The 18,895-nt window shown below is 56.4% G+C and overlaps 1 long non-coding RNA gene across 1 annotated transcript in view; it reads left to right on the top strand.

Annotated features, from left to right (window-relative positions):
* Positions 1-11,890: 11,890 nt before the first annotated feature.
* Positions 11,891-18,895, top strand: part of LOC125359473 — a 29,445-nt gene continuing 22,440 nt past the window's right edge. Inside the window, exons 1-2 of the long non-coding RNA XR_007212560.1 lie at positions 11,891-11,902; positions 15,358-15,372. This is a non-coding gene — a long non-coding RNA (uncharacterized LOC125359473). The remainder of the gene's footprint in view (positions 11,903-15,357; positions 15,373-18,895) is intronic.

Raw genomic sequence — 18,895 nt, 5'->3', positions numbered from 1 at the left:
GTTAATAAGCTGGATGCAGTAGCATCCAATAGCAATTAGCAGCTAATAAGAGGCCTGAGACCTAGGCCAGACCCAATCTAAAGAAAATAAAGCAAAAGAGAAGATGGTTCAAATGGTAGAGTATCGGTCTACCAAGCATGAAGCCCTGAGTTCAAGCCTCCTGTCACCTCATCCCTAGGAAGCTAAGGCATGGCAGGAGGAGGTCAGACGACACATCAGGAAGGACAGGCTCACGCCTGTAAGCCTAGCTACTCAGGAGGCTAAGACCTGAGGACTGCAGTTCAAAGCCAGCCCAGGCAGGAAAGGCCAGTGAGAGTCTTATCTCCAATTAACACCCCCCACTCCGCAAAAAAAACGGACTTCCTTTCTATAAATGTATGAAAGCTCTTTCCCCAATCACCCTTCAAAGCAGGAAGTACGGGCCCAAGATGTCCAGCCCATCATCCAGACCACGCAGCCCTGCCTGCCCCGTCGTCAGCGGAGCCCTGTGCCTGGCCCCGCCGCCCAGGAAGCTGCACCTGCCCTGGCTGAGGACAGACTGGCCCCATCCCTGGACTCTGACTTCACACGCGTCCCTACGGGGCGTGGCCACGTCCTGCCCCGTCCTGCCCCGTCCTGCCTCCACTCACTTCAGCAGAAACCAGACGAGGACTGGGAGAGAGACGGGAGAAGGAAAAGATGGAGAGAAAGGGGCAGAGGGAAGGGGAGATGAGGCACGGGAAGGTACGCATCCTCACTCACACACACGCGTGCACACACACACACGTACACTCACTACAGTTGGTCGTAACTCTTGTCTCTGTCACGGGCCACCTTTCTTCCCACAGCCTCTCCCTCCTGGCCATCACTCCCACCCTCAATCTCTGACAAGCGATTGAGCTGAGGAAGGTGAAGAAGGCCCGGGGGGAGGAGGGAGGGAGGACTCAGAACACAGAACACAGAGCGGTAAATATCCATCCGATATGCCCATTACCACAATCAGATCACTACATTCTACACACACACACACCACTTCAGCCCATAAATATATGCAATTGTCTTCTTTCAGTGTGTGTGTGTGTGTGTGTGTGTGTGTGTGTGTGTGTGCGCGTGTGTCAGCCCAGGGGCTTAAACTCAGGGCCTGGGCGCTCAGTTCTCGAGCTTTTGTGCTCAAGGCTAACATTCCAGCCCCAAAGCCACAGCTCCGCTTCTGGCTGTTTAGTGGTTAATTCGAGATAAGAGTCTCGTGGGCTCTCTTGCCTGGGATGGCTTTAAACCAGAATCCTCAGCCCTCAACCTCAGTTAATATTTTAAAACATAGGAGGCCCAGGTCTGGGTACGGTGATGCATGCCTGTAATCCCAGCACTCAGAAGGCCACAGTAGCAGGATCTCACATTCACACCAGCCTTGACTACATAGTAAGACCCTATGTACACACACACACACACACGCGCACGCACGCACACGCACGCACACGCACAAAGAGGAGGCAGAAGAGGAGGCATCCGATCATTCCTCGGACGGCTTGGGTGTGGCAAGGGTTAAGCTTCTCTCAGCCCCACCCTCCTCCCGGGGTCGGAGCCCCTCCCTTCACTCTGTCCCTTCATTCATTCCTGGGCGCCCATCGAGACAGCCACTCACCCTGGATATTAAGATGCATGCCGCAGTCATGGGTACGCTCCACCTCTAATTGCAGCGTTCCCTAATTGCCAAGTCCTACAGCCCCCACATCAACCTAATTACGGGAAGCCCTGCCAGGGCTCTCCACGGCCGGGACTCCGTGCCCACGCGGGGGCACCTGTCTTCATCCCTGCCCACGAAGAGCACGCCCCCCCCCCCGTCAGTGCTGCCCTGGGGCTTCCAGTGGGAGGACCTGGGAGGCTGGGGGAAGGGGAGGCGAGGAGGCCCGTCACCTCACACTGGCCATGACAAATGTTTCCTCTGAGTCCTGGGTGTCCCCAGGGGAGGACACCCCATTCCCTGCCCTGGGGGCCCCCACGTGTTAGAGGAACCGGGGTGATTCCCTCCACAGCCCTGTGCCTTTCAGAGAGCGTGACTCGGCCAGCTCAATGGAAAGCAGAGGAGAAAGAGAAGAGCAGGGGCGCCGGGAAGGACCAGGCCCCAGCCCCTGGGCTCCGGCTGTCCCTTCCGGCGAGGGCGGCCTTGGGGCGGAGCTGCACGGGGACCGGACTTCCCAGGATGGAAGCCAGAGGGGAAGCAGAGCTGACTAACTCCCACTCTCTCTGCCTCTGCGAGAAAGCTCCCCCCAGCCCACCCTGCGGTCCCTCACACGTACACGCGCACACGCATGCATGCACACGTGCACACACATACACACACAAACATTCTGCTATAGGGCTGCCCAGGACCATTTCATCACCCACTTGGGAACTTACACACACACACATTCTCGGCACTGAGGGCACTCATTACTGATAAGGCTGCGGGGGGCGGGGGGGCGGCAGGTTCAGATGGCCAGATGCCACCTCATTCACCCTAGTCTTCCCACCATACCCCCACTCCTCCTTCAGAGCCGACACCCCTGAAGAAGTTGCCGGAAGCCTTATGGAAACGCCTGAGGAAACCTTATATCCCAAAGGGGAGCTCGTTCAATTTCTCCAAGGGATCCGTGCCTAAGATATACTTTAAAAAAAAAAAAATGCTGCTTGATTTGGATCTTCCTTTCCCCACTCAAAGCGTTAGTGACCGCACCCCCAAGAGTCCCCCAGGACCCCCAATCACGTTCTGTATGTCCATGATACAGGCAAAGCTGGGGGGGGGGGAGAGAGTGGAGGGGAGGGAAAGTTACACACACACACACACACACACACACACACACACACACACACGTGCTGTCACTCCTCTGGCCTTTGCTTTTTTCCTGTACTGTGATTTGAACTCAGAGTCTCATGCTTGCTTGGGAAGCATGCTAACACTTGAGCCATACTTCTAGCCCTTCTTGCTTTCGTTATTTCGGGGATCGTTCTCTCATTTATGCCCAGGCTGGAGGAGATTGTGAGTCTCGTACCTCATATTTATTCTTCCCACGTAGCTGGGATCACAGACAGGAACCTAGCTATTGGTAGAGATGAGATCTCGCTAGCTTTTTGCCCAGGTTAACTTCAAACTGTGATTTTTGTTTTTCCTCCCTCACTCTCTACCTCCCAAGTAGCCGAGATTGCAGGCAGTACCCACCATGCCTGGCCTTTGCTATATTGTAAAAATGGGGCCAGAGCTAGCTGCTTTGAGGTCCCATAGGGGTAACAGAGGACTGCAGCAATGGCTGACGTGAAGTCCTTTCTGAACTGCTGTCTCATGGGGCGGGGGGGGGGGGGGGCGGGCACCTACCATCGATAACCTACCCTGGCTAGGCCTTTTCTTTCCTGCTGGTCAGTGATGCCAATGGCAAAAGCTGAAGTCCTGGAGCCCTCAGATAACACAGCCAGAGAAGGGCTTCTCCTGAGGGCAAGATAAATACCACCCCTCTTTCTCCTTCCCTCCCTTCCTTCTATTCTTCCTTCCTTTCTTCTTCCTTCTCTCCCTCCTTCCTCTCATTCTTGGCACTGGCCTCCTCAGATGCGGGGGCTGCTTGGAGGATCAAATATCCTGGGTTCCACGTTCCATTTTAATGGGGTCTGCAATGCACATCCTACTTTCCTAAGTGTACGGTTGGGAAGGGGCTCCAGTTTCCAGGCTCCTTATCCGGACACTAGATGGGGGTGGAGGGGGGGAACTCTGTCCTCCTTGGGAAAACAGCCAGGAAGGAAACTTCCACAGCCAGAGGGGAAACTTCCACAGCAGCTCCGGCTCACCCTGCCTTTGGGGAGCACACCCCAGTATTTGACCTTAGGGGCGGCCTCAAGGGGAACGGCTGGCAGGTGGGTGCTTGCAATCCTCACTCTCAAGACTGCTCAGGTCCCTCTGCCCGGTCCAGATTTCCCCCATCTGGCAACTTCTTTGAACTGTCTGTTCCTGGGATGAAGATGAAAGATTGCTGGGACAAAGCCTTCCCAGAAATGAAGCCTTGGCAGGAAATGGCTCATTAGGCATGGAGAAGCACCTGAAAGTTGGAGGCATGAAACACTGAAATGGTGGCCACGGTGGTTAGGGAAGCGCCTTCCTTTGGATTTTTAAGACTAACAGAGGCGGAACATGTTCCTTCCCGCCGGAGCCCAGCTGGAGCCCAGCAGGAGCTCTGCCTGCTGGCAGGCAGAGGCCGGTGAGGAGCCTGGACAGGACTAATTCTGCACAGGAACTAATTCACCTAATGAATGTCACCGACTGGAATTAGAGTTCTGTTCTACCTAGGGAAAGACTGAGACCCAAGAGTTGCTGATATGGAGTTGCCGAAAGTCCTATCAAGTGGCAGAACCAGGAGGAATTCAATATTTTCTTAGAAAAAAAAAATCTACGTACAGTATTTCTCCCCACGGAGCTATGTCACTGTCACAGGGTTGCCGGCCCAGCACCTGAGCAACCGGGACTGGTCAGCTGTACCGGACTCCACCCGGAGAATTTAGAGCTGCGTCTGTCCACTGAGCTGTGGACGATTTGAAAGACCACATTAGTAGCTGTTTGTACAACATCATCATCTTGTGAAGGAAGAATTGCTACTTCTTTTTCATAGAGGAAACTCTTCAGGTCTGGTCAGGCCAGGAACCCAACTGAATGTGTTCTCATCAGAATCTCTATCACCTGGTGTGGCTTTGGAGCATAGTAGACTGTCAAAAACGAATCGCTGAACCAGGAGATGGTAACTACCATCTGAAATCCTAGCTACTCAGGAGGCTGAGATCTAAGGATTGCAGTTCGAAGCCAGCTCAGGCAGAAAAGACTGTGAGATTCTTATCACAATTACACACACACACACACGTGCGCACGCATGCCAAAAGTGGAACTGAGCTGTGGCTTAAGTGGTAGAGCACTAGCCTTCAGCAAAAAGGTTAGGGACAGCGCCCAGGTCCTGAGTTCAAACCCCAGCACAGGCACAATCACAAAAAGTAGTAGATGAATAAATGTGAAGGAAAAAGAAATCAAGGATGGGAGGAGTGTGATTGCAGGACCTCATGCATATCTATAAAAATAGAACGATAAAAACCCATTTAAAGGAGAGTAAGAAAGAACAGAGGGAGTGAGCATAATCTAAGTACAGTATACGCATGTTAGGAAATAGCACAGTGAAACTCCTTTGTGCAATTAATATATGCATGCTAATAAAAACTGAAAGAAAAGAATGAATAAGGAAGCCAGTGGCCAGTCAGAGTGGCTAAGCGAGGAGCCCTGGTCCCTTGGGCAGGCAAATGCAGATCATCCAAGGTTGCAGTTGTGGGGTCCCCTTCTGCACCCACAGAGCCTACAACAGTGGCGACCAAAAAGTGCTTGCTAATAATTAGCAGTAATTAACAGTGTCACTCTGAGCGATTAGAACCCACGCTTGCCTGCCCTCAGCCTTTCTCCCATCCAAGTACTAACCAGGCCCGACCCTGCTTAGCTTCTGAGATCAGACGAGATCGGGCGCGCTCAGGGTGGTATGGCCGTAGGCTGCCCTCAGCCTTTCTGATTTGCTGTTTCTTGTCCCGGCCCCTCGCTGTGCAAAGGCCCTGCCATTCCTGTCCTTTGAGGACCCTCCACCCCCTGGACCATCTATGGTGTCTCACTCAAGACAAGCAAACCTGGCTCTGGCCAGAGCCTGCCCACATCGGGGAAAGTCCACACAGCAAACCCCAAAGCCACGTGCAACAGCGTTTCTACTCAGCCCCAGCCTTCCATCAGCCCTGAAGGGGGACATCTCAGTGCGGGGAAGGGCATTCCTCACCATCCTTCCAGCTACAGACCCAAGCTGCCCTCCCCAGCCCACCAGCCTTCCCCACCGCATGCTTCCAGCCCACCCACTGCCTCCCAGTCCACCCTCCCCGGAAACATCGCATGGGCTTCGCAAGGAAGAAAAAGGAGACCCAGCTGGGAGAGGCCACTCAAGGTCAGGCCTGCCCAGGTCTGGGAAGGACTAGGGAGGTGTGATGGCGAAGAGGCTCCTCCAGACATCCCAAAGCCCTCCCAGCCCCGCTCTGTGGTCCAGGACGGCTTGACCACACCTGCTGGGAGCTGTCTGAGGGTGACGGCCCCAGCTGCCCTGCGGCTGGGAGGCCCAGGCCCACCTCTAGCTCCGGAAAGGCCCACTGCTGGCCTTGCTGGTCTTGGGCACTTGCCTGTTTACCCAGGGATGACAGCAACGCCAGTCACAGACTCCCGGGCAGGCAAGGATCCCATCCACAAAAGCCAACCCCTTTCTCCTACCCTAGTGCCTGGTGATCAGGCCCCAAAAGCTAAAAGAACAAATGCGTTTGCCTAACCACATCAAAAAAAATTGTTTCAAGGACCCCAATGTGTTTGTGGATGGCTGGACAAAGCTGGCTCACCACGCTCCTCCAAGGGAGACGGGCAGGTCTGCAAGAAGCTGCAACTGGACCCCGTAGGGCTGCCTCCCCCCCCCCCCCCCTGGCTCCTCTGGAGGCCAGGTGCAGAGGGGACAGCCTAAGCGGTCCCCAGAAGAAGACGGGGCTCCTGGGGAATCCTAGAAGACGAGGCCGGGCAGAGGAGCGCAGCACATAATGGGGCACAGGCGATTCCTTGGGGCCACAGCGACCAAGGCCAGGGCCGCACCTCCTCGGCCTGCACCGTGGCCCTGAGGATGGTTCACCCCGGGATCTGACACAAGCTGCCACCGCGGGGCAGGAGGACGCTGGCCACGTCCTGCTGCATCAGCCACCCCGCCCCCTCCCACCTGCCCCGCTGGCCCAGCCTTAGGGCCCGGCTCTGTTTGGCAGCACCTCTGATGACCAGCAGGCTGGACTTAGACTACAGTGGGGAGATGGCTGAAGGGATCAGGGGTCACTCTGCCTCTCATTGTCCACCCCCCCCCCAAGAACCAAGAATGAGAGAGACTGAACTGCACCCAGAGGCGCCCCCTCCACAGGCCAGCAGCGGGGGGGGGGGGGGGGGTGCACACGCCAAGCCCCCTGGGGCTCCCACATGCTAAAGATGTCCTCCTCTCCACTGCGCACCCCACTCCCCCCCGCGGCTCCCCACCCCACCCCGTGGGCTCTGCCAGCTCCATACCGCAGCGGCCTCCCTGGCCCTGAGCCGCCCGTCCTTGGGCTGACTGCTTCCTCTCCTCTCCCTCCACAGGGAAGGGGAGACCCCCCCACACTCGGTGGGTGGGGGTCTGGGGCACCTGTGGAGTGGAACGAGGGGGAGCAGGAGGGACACCCCGCTCCGCGGGATGGAGAAAGGATTCAACTCCTCTTTTACTTAGAAGGGAACATCTGAGGGCCCCGGCCCAGCCCGCCCGAGGGAGGAGGAGGAGGAGGAAGGCCGGATGGAGGAGCCCGGAGCCTTCCAGTGGGGACACCTGGGGGCAGGGCTGAGGAGGGACAAGGCGTCCTCATCCTCGCCCGCCCGTGCTGAGTCATGAGATTTGGAGGGAGGCGAGGGGCGCTCCTCCCCGTCTGCATCGCGGGACCCCCACGTCCAGGCAGTCCCTGGGCTCTGCTCCCCACCCTCTCTCCAGTGTGTGTGTGTGGGGGGGGGAACGGAGAGATATGGGAATCCCAGCGCGGAAGGACCCTCCCCTCCCCTCCCCTCCCCTCCGCTCCCACGACGGCGGCACTGGGGGTCCCCGGGCTTCAGACGCGGGGGGGGGGGGGCGGGGAACCAGAAAGAGGGCGCGGGGCAGGGGCGCGGGACAGGGGGCGCGGGACAGGGGTGCGGGGCAGGGGTGTGGGGCAGGGGCGCGGGGCAGGGCAGGGGCACGGGGCAGGGCAGGGGCAGGGCAGGGGCGCGGGGCAGGGGCGCGGGGCAGGGGGTACGAGGCAGGGGGCGCGGGGCAGGAGGTACGAGGCAGGGGGCGCGGGGCAGGGCAGGGGCGCGGGGCAGGGGCGCGGGGCAGGGGTACGAGGCAGGGGGCGCGGGGCAGGGGGCACCTCATCGGCCTCCCACTCCTCCCGCGGAGACCGGGGAGGGGTCGCCCCGCCCGAGCCCCCTCCCCCGGAAGAACCCTCCTCCGGTCCGCAGGCCAACTCCGGCCGAGGACGGCGCGGGCTCCCGCGCCCCAAACTTCCCGCACCCCACCCGCGTCTCGGAGCCAGGGGCCCCCGCGAACCCCGGGCCGGGAAGGAGAAACTTTGGAGGGGGCGATCGGTGCCCCACGGGCGGGGATGCGGACTCACCCGGAGAGACCTGGCGCGGCCGGGGAGAGCCGGGGAGAGCCGGGGGCCCCGCGGCGAGGGGGCGCCGGGCTGCAGGGATGCGGCACTGGCGCGGATCCGAGGGGCGCGGAGTCCCCGCTCCGCCCCGGCCCCAACTCGGCTCCCAAGTGCGGTGCGGTGCCGCAAGACTTGCTGAGCTTAGCAGTCTGCGGCGCGGCGGAGGGCGGGGAAGGAGGGCGGGGGGGAGAGGAGATGGAGAGGGGAGGGGAGGGGGAGGGAGGGGAGGAGGGCGGGGGAGGGGGAGGGAGGAGGGCGGGGCTGACCGATGGGCGAGCGCCGCCCGCGCGCTGCAGTGAGGGGCGGAGACCGAGCGCGGAGGCGCGGGGGGGGGGGGCGGGGGGCCGCCCGGGACGGGGCCCCCAGAGGTGCGGGGGGAGGGGTCCCCGAGAAACCCGCAGCCCCCCACCCCCAAGGTCACCGCGAAGGCCGCCCCGGCGCGGGAAGGGCGGACGGGAGGGGCCGTGCTCCCCACCGGGCTGGCCCGCCTCCCCCCCCCATCTCCACCCGCCGCCCGCCGCAGAGCCCCGCGGTCCCGCCGGGCGCCTCCCCCGGCCGCCCGCCCGCACGTCGGGGGGGGGGAGCGGAGGGAGGGGGCCTCCGAGCCCGGAGGGTCCCCGGGGAGATGGAAGTGCCTGTGGACATTGTGGGGGGGGGGGGGGTGCCAGGTGACGGGATTCGCGCGAACCTCCGCCTCGGCGGCGGGGATGGCGGCGGCGGCGGCCGGTCTGCGGAACGGCCCGGGTCTCGGTGGGGCCCGCGGCCGCCGGGGCGCTCCCGCCCTCGCCCTCGCCCTCGCCCTCGCCCTCGCCCTCGCCCTCGCCCTCGCCCTCGCCCAGTTAACTTTGTGTCTCCGGCCCCCCTCCTGTCCTGCCGGTGCTCGGGAAGTGAGGCAGGGTGAACGTAACACGTGTGTGGGTGGGGGGGCCGGGGCCGGAGCTGGGGAGGGGGGGGCTCCCGGGTCCCTTTGCAGGTAAACCGGCTGCACCTGAAGCGCATCCCCAGCGTGCCGGCTGCAGTGGCTTCCGGGAAAGCAGTCATGAGCCCCCCTCCGTGTGTGTGTGTGTGCACACGCGCACGCACACACGTGCCAGTCCCGGGGTTTGCACTCAGGCCAAGGCTAGTGCTCTGCCTCAAGAGCTCCACTGCTGGCTGTTTCATGGTTAACCTGAACATAAGTGTCTAACGGACTCCCTGAGAAGCTAGGATCCCAAGGGTGAGCCCCCAGCGCCCACCCAGTCCCTTTGGGGGTCTTAAAGTGCATTAAAGCAATACCCCCCCACACACCCCATCTCCCCAGCAGCATCCGTAGAGGAGTCAAACGCCCGAGGTGCTCGAGGAGTTGCTGTGTACTCCCTCCCTCCTTCCCTGCACACACAGACAGCCGGGCCTACAGGACAAAGACACGGCCTGGAGGGCCAGCCTGGCCTAACGCACTCCAGCGCCCCTGCAGCAGCCGACCCAGCTGCCCACATCCGGTCTCGGCCTGTGTCAGCGATGCCCCAGCCTCTCCTAAGCATCCGGGAACCTCAGGTCCGAAGACTTCCCCGACTGTCAGGAGAGTCAATGCTGCCATCAATTTGGTTAAATGAAAACTGTGGTGTCCCTGGCTGCAGCCTTAATGTTCTTTTAATTCATCGGAACCAGCAGTGTCTGGGTTGTAAACCTAATCAGGAGCTTGGCATCCCTCTTGCTTATTTCCCTCGCCTTCAGGACCTGGAACAGACACTCTACACTCAGCCTAGTCGTGTGTGTGTGCATGCGTGCATGCACACGCACGGGGCTTGAACTCAGGGCCTGGGCACTGTTTTGTGCTCAAGGTTGGCACTAACCACCTGAGCCACAGCTCGACTTTCGGCTTTTTGGTGGTCAATTGGAGATACGAGCCGCACAGACTTTCCTACCCAGGCTGACTTCAAGTCTCAGTGCTCAGATCTCAGCCTCCTGAGTGGCGAGGATGACAGGTGAGAGCCCCCAGCACCTGACTGACCGGTTAGCCATTTTGGCTGTTTATAGAGCATCCCACCAAATGGCATGCATGTCTAGGGGCCCTCAGGGCGCTCTCTGCTTCTGTGTAAGATCACCACCGCCCGACACGGATCCGGGGAGAGTCTATCCATTCTCTATAGTGACTTGGACCTGTGACCACTACTTCCTTCCTGGAGGCTTCCTTCTCTGGGTTTTCCTAGGTAGGGGAGAGAAGACAGCAGAGCACTGCAGTGCCTTCCTTCCACACTGCTCGCCCTGAGGACCCAAGAGCCCCCGCGCCTCGCTCCTGCGGGCCACTCGAAGCCTGCGTTTTTGCACTTCCTCGGACAGCTTTCCCCTCTGTTCCAGGGAGGTTCTTATCCTCGTGCTGCTTTTCAAAGCCCTGTTGTTTTCTGTGCTTCCGGCACACAGAAAAAGACCCCCAGGAGGAGCAGGCTCCCCCCTGCAGGCCAGGCCAGCTCAGCTTTCCCGGCTTCTCTCCTCACCTTCAGGAACACAAACACTTCACAAGCAAACTGCAGCCCAGCCCTCCCACACCTGCACACAGATCCGTCCCTCTTCCTCTTGTGCCGGGGTTGGCATTGTTCCTGACAAATCAGCTCCAGCCAGGTGACCATCGAAAACATGCAATTCCTAATTGTCCCGCTTTTCTTCTTCTGACTTTTTTTTTTAGACATTCCAAGTTTAGATGTGTTTTATATTTGCTTTAAGACATTCATCTGATGAACTCATCAGCTGCAGGAGGGGAGATGTGGAAACGATTAAATTCAACATCGTACAATCCACATGGAGTCTTTGGTTTTATTTATTTTCGGTTGGTTGTAGGCCTTGAACCCAAGGCCTGGGTGCTGTCCCTGAGCTTTTTTTTTGCTCAAGGGCTAGCACTCTATCACTTTGAGCCACAATGCCACTTCCAGTTTTCTTGTGGTTACTCAGAAGTAAAGAGTCTCCGACTTTCCTGCCCAGGCTGGCTTTAAAGCACGACCCTCATATCTCAGCCTCCTGAGGAGCTAGGGTTATAGGTGTGAGCCACAAGCACCCAGCTTATTTTTCCTTTAAGTTTTGGTTAAAAATAAAAATTCTGTAGCTGGGAATGTGGCTTACTGGTAGAGTGCTTGCCTAACATACATGAAGCCTGGGTTCGATTCCTCAGTACCACCTAAACATAAAAAGCTGGAAGTGGCGCTGTGGCTCAAGTAGTAGAGTGCTAGCCGTGAGCAAAGGAAGCTCAGAGACAATGCTCAGGCCCTGAGTTCAAGCCCCAAGACTGGCTAAATAAATAAAATAAAAATTCTAACAGGTGGTAAAGGCTCTTCCAGGAGGCTGATTAAGTAGACTATAATTATGTATTCTCTGCACAGTGAATAAACAATGAAATCAACAACATCAAGCTCAAATAAAACTTCAATGAAACAAGATGAGGAGGGAGAACTGTATATCTGTTACTTTATGAGTCTTAAGGTGTCCAGAACTAAGCCAGATGCTGGTGGCTCGTGCCTGTAATCCTAACTAGGCAGGAGGCAGGGATAAGGATTGAGGTTTGAGGCCAACCAAGGTAGAAAAGTCCATGAGATTATTATCTCCAATTAGTCTCCAAAAAGCTAGACATGGAGCTGTGGCTCAAGTGCTAGAGCACCAGCCTTGACCAAAAAAGCTAAAGGACAGTAGCCAGGTCTAGAGTTCAATCCCCAGGATTGGAATGCACATGCACACGCATGCGCACAGGTGCACACACACACACACACTTGAGTTTTCAGAAGTACATCTTGCATATAAAGTTCAAACAATAGTGAAAATGTTTAATCCGATCCCAGGAAATAGAGAATGTCACAAGGTTTGGTCACTCCATATTTTTCAGCCCCCTGCAACTTGTGTCATAGTAAAAATGATTTGTTTTCCCTCCCAGATTCAAAAGAAATAACGCAGAATGCCAGAGCGCCCTCCCTCCTCAATGAAGTGCGGTCACCGGCCTTGATGCCCATGCTTGACTCTGTGCTGTGGTTTTCTCTGCCCTCATAGGCTCTGGATCATTCCACACCATGTCAAAACTGCCTCCTTAGTGGGTACTGGGGGCTCACGCCTGTAATCTTAGTGACTCAGGAGGCTGAAGTCTGAAGACTGAGGTTCAATGTCAGCCTGGGCAGACAAATCCATGAGATTCTAATTTCCATTTAACCAGCAAAAAGCCAGAAGTGGAGCTGTGGTTCAAGTGGGAGAGTACTAGCCCTAAACAGAAAAAGCTCAGGGATGGCGTCCAGGCCCTGAGTTCAAGCCCCAGTACTGGCACACACACGCGTGCATATGTGCACACACACTCGTGCCTCCTTGCCCAGCCATTCCCCGTAGCACTCATGAAGGATGGGAAAGGGCTAGCACACACAGGGAGGTGTGCACCGTCTGGAACGTGAAGAACAGCGGCTAGGACTCACCATCATGGATGATGTCTCCTGATTGCGGAGGGGAAGCCATGGGCGGTGAAGATGCCCATGGCAGAGACGAACAGCAAGCCAGCTGAGACACGGAATACTGAGCCCTGGCATCTTAATAACAGAGTGTCCATCAAACCCCTCCATAACCCGGGGTTTGCCTCCCAGAACTGCCCTTGGGAAGAGCCCTCAGAGAAGGCAAGCACCAGGAGCCACAGCTGTCGGTCCTGGGGTCCACCAGATCCAGGAGCCCCCCTCAGTGCTCCTTGGGAGCACCCATGGGGGTGAGCTCTGGCTTCATCTGCACGCTCATCGTCTGTGCGGCAGCCTGGGCTCCCCTCTGGGGATACTGTCTGTCGGGGGCCTTGCTGGAGCTGCACCCGTCCCGTTCACAAGCCTCCTGGAGGCAGGGGGTGCCCAGAAGGAAAAGAGAAGCCACTGGGGTGGGGGGGTGGGGCCTTGCCTTGTCTGATGGCAGGACTGCCCCGGGGAAGGACTGGATGTCCCAGCTGGTGGGAGGCTGCGGGGACGCCCGTGGGCACAGGGTCATGGCAGGATGAAAGTACATCCTGCGCACATCGGAGACCTGAGCACCGGAGCCAGAACGCCCGGTGGCCTCGGGCGCCTGCTTCCACCCCTCCGAAGCCTCCGTTTCCTTCTGGGTGCAGTGGACACTTCACCATCTCCCCCAAAGGACCCCGTAAAATGTTTGCCGACCCTTTGTAGGCCTGTAACAAAAGGTAGGTATGGCCGTGCACTGGTGGTCACACTTGTAATCCTAGCTACTTGGGAAGCTGAGATCTGAGGATCAGGGTTCAAAGCCAGCCCAGGCAGGAAAGTCCATGAGACTCCAGTTAACCACCAGAAAACCAGAAGCGGTGCTGTGGCTCCAAGTGGTAGATCACTAGCCTTGAACAAAAGAGCTCAGGGACAGGGCCCAGGACCTGAATTCAAGACCCAGGACTCACCTCCAGTTGGAGGTGAGTGCCCTGTCAGGCTGGAGTGCAGAGCGGGCTTGGGGCTGCAGTGGAAGGTCAGAGAAGCCAAGGCAAGCTCACACCGGGAGGCACAGAAATGGGTGGGCGGAGAGTGAACAGATGCAGCCGTGGGACTCACTGGACACTATGCTGAACATGAACTGTACAGCTTGGGGGGATGGGAGGGAAAAACCGGGAGAGAGCGAGGGAAGGGGTAACAGTATCCAAAAAGAAATGTGCTCTTTACCTGACCTGCGTAGCTGTAACCCCTCCGTACCTCACCTTTATAATAGCAATGCAAAAAAATGCTTAAAAAAGAAAAGGAAAAGCCACTCCCTTCTGGAGTTAGGCTGGAGGGCAGGAAGTCCCGTCCATCGTCCACCCTGCAGGACTGCGTCTGTGGCTTAGCAGGGCACCTGCCCACCGTGGGCCGGAAGCAGAGGGAAGAGTTGCAAAGCTGCAGCAGCGGTCCCTGGTTCGAATTCCGGAGCTGGCCGGCCTAGATTTGAATCTCATAGGCTGAGCCCTGGCGCTGGCCGGCCCGGGAGCCGCTGGGCTCCCAGGCCGGCACGCGCGGAGGAGGGGCCGTGGGCCTCGCAGGTCTAGCCACATCCCTACATCGCATCTCAGAGAAGCCAAGGGACTTTTCCCAGGGGAACCCAGCAAGTCTAGGAGCCAGGGATGGCTGCCTTCCTTCTCCTCCTCGATGGCTTGGCTGGTAGGAGGTTTGAAGAGGACTGAACGAGATCACTCACACTCAGGATGCTGTGTGGTGGACAGGCTTCCTTTTAGACAGCTCGCTCACTGTGTGTAGCTGAAACTCCTAAGCCCCACAGTCTTCCGGGTCTATGGCCTGGGTTTGGGGCCCTGAGTGTTCCCACCAGTCTGCAGATGCTGCAGGTCTCTGAGGCCTTCCTCGTTTCCTTGGGCTGACTCGCTCTCATCATGCCTGGCTCTGTCCCGCCCAGGGGACTTTGCTTGAGAATGGAGGTGTGCGCCGGACGTGGAATGCCGAAGTTAAGCTGCGACCCATCTGCCTGCAGGCCCCAGGGCAGAGACCCCCTCACGAAGCTACCCACCCCCCCAGGCAGGAGATTCCTGGGCCTTAGGTCGCTGGAGTGCATTTCCACTGCTGATTCACCTGCCGGGTTAGGGAGGGAACGTTCCCCTACTGGAGGCGTGGTTCAAATGGTAAAGTGCTTCCCTAGCAAGTTCGAGGACCTGAGTTCAAATCCCAGGACAAACAGAAAGACACACAGATAGTTGGATGGACGGGGCGCGGTAGGGTCGGGAAGCAGTTAACTAACATGCACAAAACTTTAAAAAAAAAAAAAAACTTAAAAAAATGGTAATGGTCTGATTCCAGCCTGGGAAGACAAATCTTAGAGACTCTTAGTTGGCACAAAGTAGAAGTAGACGCATGACCCAAGTGGTACAGAGACAGCCTTGAGTGAAAGAGCTAAGGGACAGCAACCCAGGCCTTGAGTTCAAGCCCCAGTATTGGTGCATGCATGCGTGTACATGCATACATGCGTGCGCGCGCGCGCGCGCGCACACACACACACACACACGCGAGCATGGCAGGTGGTGCCGGTGGCTCATACCCATAATCCAAGACACTATAAAATCCTATACCCAGGAGGCTGAGATCTGAGGATCATGGTTCAAGGCCAGCACAGGCAATAAAAGTTTCTCCAAAATAACCAGCAGAAGCAGGGCTGGAGAGGGTTGTGGCTCAAGTGGTAGAGCACCAGGTGAGCAAGCATCAAACCCTGGGTTCAAACCCCAGTCCCATTAAAAACCCCTTCACTTCTCTAAACTAAGGCTTTAAAGCTTTTATCAGCTACTGGGGGGTGGGGGAGACCACCACGGGCCTCAGCAGCTACCACTTTCCATGATCGTTTGGGGGAGACAATCTCGGGTGCTAGCCACAAGCAGTCAGGGACGTGCAGTCAGACTCTGGGCTTCTTCTGTCTTGCTTATTCCAGCCATTCCTGCAGGTGCTGAGCACCAACCCCCGGGGGCCATTTCTCTGGTTCTTATCTACCCACCAACGCAGAGTTTATACTCAGCCTCAATATCCAAGGGTTCTGCGGAGCCGAGGCCTGCCCCTACAACACATGGACTGCAGCCAATAACTCTGACAGACAGTGTTTACAGGGGACGCGCCAAGATTACAGGGGAAGGGGAAAGAGGCCAACGTGCCCCTAGGGATCTTGCACACCAGTCTGCCTTTAAGTGTGCCAGGCCACCATTCTCTGCAAGGCCACACAGACTGGCAATGACCTAGTTCAAGTCGCAATTCAAATTTCTCCCTCTGAAGCCTGCTCTTCCTTCTAGTTCCATTATAGCTATGCTTGCCCAGTGGAACGAGAAACGGACGAGAGCTAGTGGCATGGTCCCTCCTAGGCTACACCGTGTGCTCCCAGGATACAGCGTGGGTGCTCTGCAGGCCCATGGAGCAATAAAAGAATGGAGGACCGGTGTGCTCCGTGTGCCGGGGGCATGAGCAGGATCACCATTTGTTTAGGAACTGCTCTCCATCAGCCAATAGGGAATGAGGTCTTGAGCTTTTTGTCTTAAGCTTACGTCCCTCCCAAGCAGAAGTTTCACGATGAACTGGCATCGGCATAGGGCAAAGGAACTGAGTGTCTGGAGTGTCCTGGGTCTCTTCCTAATCCAGCCTCCCCCGGGGAGCCCAGCCTGGCTTTGAGACCTAGAACTGATCCCTGGCTCTCCGCTGCCCTCTTCTGTTACTTTTTAGAAGTACCCAGGCCAGTACCCACTCTTCTGGATTATCCCACCCTGTCTACCCCACCCCAAGGCTCCAGTGCATGAGATTATAATTAGAAGCAAAAAAAAAAAAAAAAAAAAAACCAAAACAGTAACTGTGATTGCCACTAACACATACCTGGAAACACCCCCCCCCCTGAGCAAAAAGCAGTAGCCCTGGGCAGAGCCTTCACTTTGTGGCGAAGGCCGGGACAGGGATGGAGAGATGAGGTAGGGTCACTGATCTCAGGGATAATAGTCTTGATTTGAATTTATTTAAAACTCTAAACCAAAAAGGTGGCTTATGTCTATAATCCTAACCTACTTAGGAAATTGGGATCTGAGGATTACAATTCCAAGCCAGCCAGGGCAGACAGATTTTCAACACTCCTATCTCTAACTAACTACTGGAGTCAGAAGTAGAAGTATAGCTCCAGTGATAAAGCCACAGACTGGAGCAAAAAGTTGAGAAAGAATGGGAGGCCCTGAGTTCAAGTCCCAGTACTGGGACATGCACTCCACCTTTGTCCACAAGGAAGTGTTACCTTGTTCTGGGAGAATTGTGTACATAAAGTCCTAAAATAATATTTGGCAGTTAGTGCTACAAAATCGTTTGGGCAGAGTGGAAAGACACAAAGGAGAAGGCAGTATGGGGACGTGGGCTTGGGGCCTGGCTCTGCCATTGGCTTAATGCCCTACACACAACCTACCTATGGCCCAGTTCCACTCACTCATCCTCTGTGACTCTGAGCTCAGTCTGCAGGCAGAGAATCCTGACCACTTCCAGTCTGCTTCTCTGAGACCTAGCCATTCTGGGGGCTGGGAATATGGCCTAGTGGTAGAGTGCTTGCTTCATATACATGAAGCCCTGGGTTCGATTCCTCAGCACCACATATATAGAAAAGGCCAGAGGTGGCACTGTGGCTCAAGTGGCAGAGTGCTAGCCTTAAGCAAAAAAAAGCCAAGGACAGTGCTCAGCCCCTGAGTCCAAGCCCCAGCACTGGCCAAAAAAAAAAAAAAAGTGAGACCTAGCCATTCTGGACCAGCAGGAAACCTTCCCTAGTTTCTGCCCCCAGACCTTCTCCTAGCTCTGAGGGAATTAACAAACCTCTGGCCAGGGATAGCTTGTTCCTATAGTCAACTCTTAAATTATAATGGCTGCACCAAAGGGCCTGTCTTTTCTATATTCCTTTGACTCTGTAAATAAATCCACTTAAAGACTGAAGTAAGTGGAAGACTATGTACAAGCACCCAAGGGCTTTCTCGTCCAGCAAGGACCAGAAGTTTTAACTCCTTAATAATTTTGTTGAAATTTTCCTAAAATCAATCTGTGGCCCTAGTTCTGGCAAACTTGAATAGGATGGTTGAACCTATATGAATTTATCAAGATCCATAGGCACTTTATGGAATGTGAATGGTGCCACCTGGCGTCTGAGGCTGGAATGGCAGCCAGAGTTCCCTTAAGCCTAGTTCAGAGGCGCGCTGAATAAAATGCATGGCGCAGACTGCTGAGCCCAGGACTTGGAAGTCTACAAGGCCTTATTCCTTCTCCAATTCCTCTTCAGCTTTGCCTTCAAAACATTATGCTTCTTTGACTTAACAGTGAGTTCACTTTTGCTCTTTGAAGTTTCTGTGGGTTCAGTAGAGCGCAGTGGACAAGTGGAACCCCAAAAGCAAACTGCAGGCCTCACATCCACCCTGATCTGTGCTGGTCTTCCAAGCAAGACCAAGACCAGAAGCCTGTGCCCAGGACCTGCTTCTGCTAAGCTGCTAAGCTGCACGATACAGAGGTCCGACCGGCATCGCCGTGGAACACAGAACCGCACTGGCGGCGTGCCCTGCCTCAGTAGGGAAGAGGGCGCTGATTGCTGAGGTATCTTGCCCACTGAGGGGTGGCCATCAACCCTAAGATTTCAAGGGCTCTCTAAAAAAAATAAAAGCATCTATATAACCAGGGCCAGACAACTGACTGGTGAGGGAAGGTTAAATCCTGGGCCACGTTCACTCATCCTAGTCTCTGCAGCCAGGAATCAAGGGGATGGGTGAGTGGGGAACAGAGGTGAAGCAGGTGCACCCACCTCGGGGGCAGTGCTGTTAGTTGTGAAGCCTGTAGAAACCCCCAACAGAGCAGCAGCTCCTTAGAATAAGGCCGATGCTCAGCTCACTCATGCCTAGTTCACCTCTTCCAGCACCAGCAAGCTATACCCTGGCTCTTTTTATTTGCTGTTTGTGTAGTGATTTGCTTCAGTCGTACTGGTCACAGGAGTGGCTCCCTCAGCACTGGAACACAACTCCAACTGGGCCACAACTGGCCGAGGATCAGGACAGTGCCGGTTTTGCCTCACTGAGTGGTACTGAGGTTCGAACTGGGGGCTTTGAACTTGCTAGGCAGGGACTCCACTGCTTCAGCCATGTTTCCAGCCCATGTCTCATCTTCTCCTGGGAGCTTAGAACACCTTCCAGCTAGACCACGTGGCCTTAAGCAGTAGA

The sequence above is a fragment of the Perognathus longimembris genome, chromosome 11, assembly GCF_023159225.1.
Source record: "Perognathus longimembris pacificus isolate PPM17 chromosome 11, ASM2315922v1, whole genome shotgun sequence".
Classification (NCBI taxonomy): Eukaryota; Metazoa; Chordata; class Mammalia; order Rodentia; family Heteromyidae; genus Perognathus; species Perognathus longimembris.
This window is presented reverse-complemented; position numbering and strand designations above follow the sequence as displayed.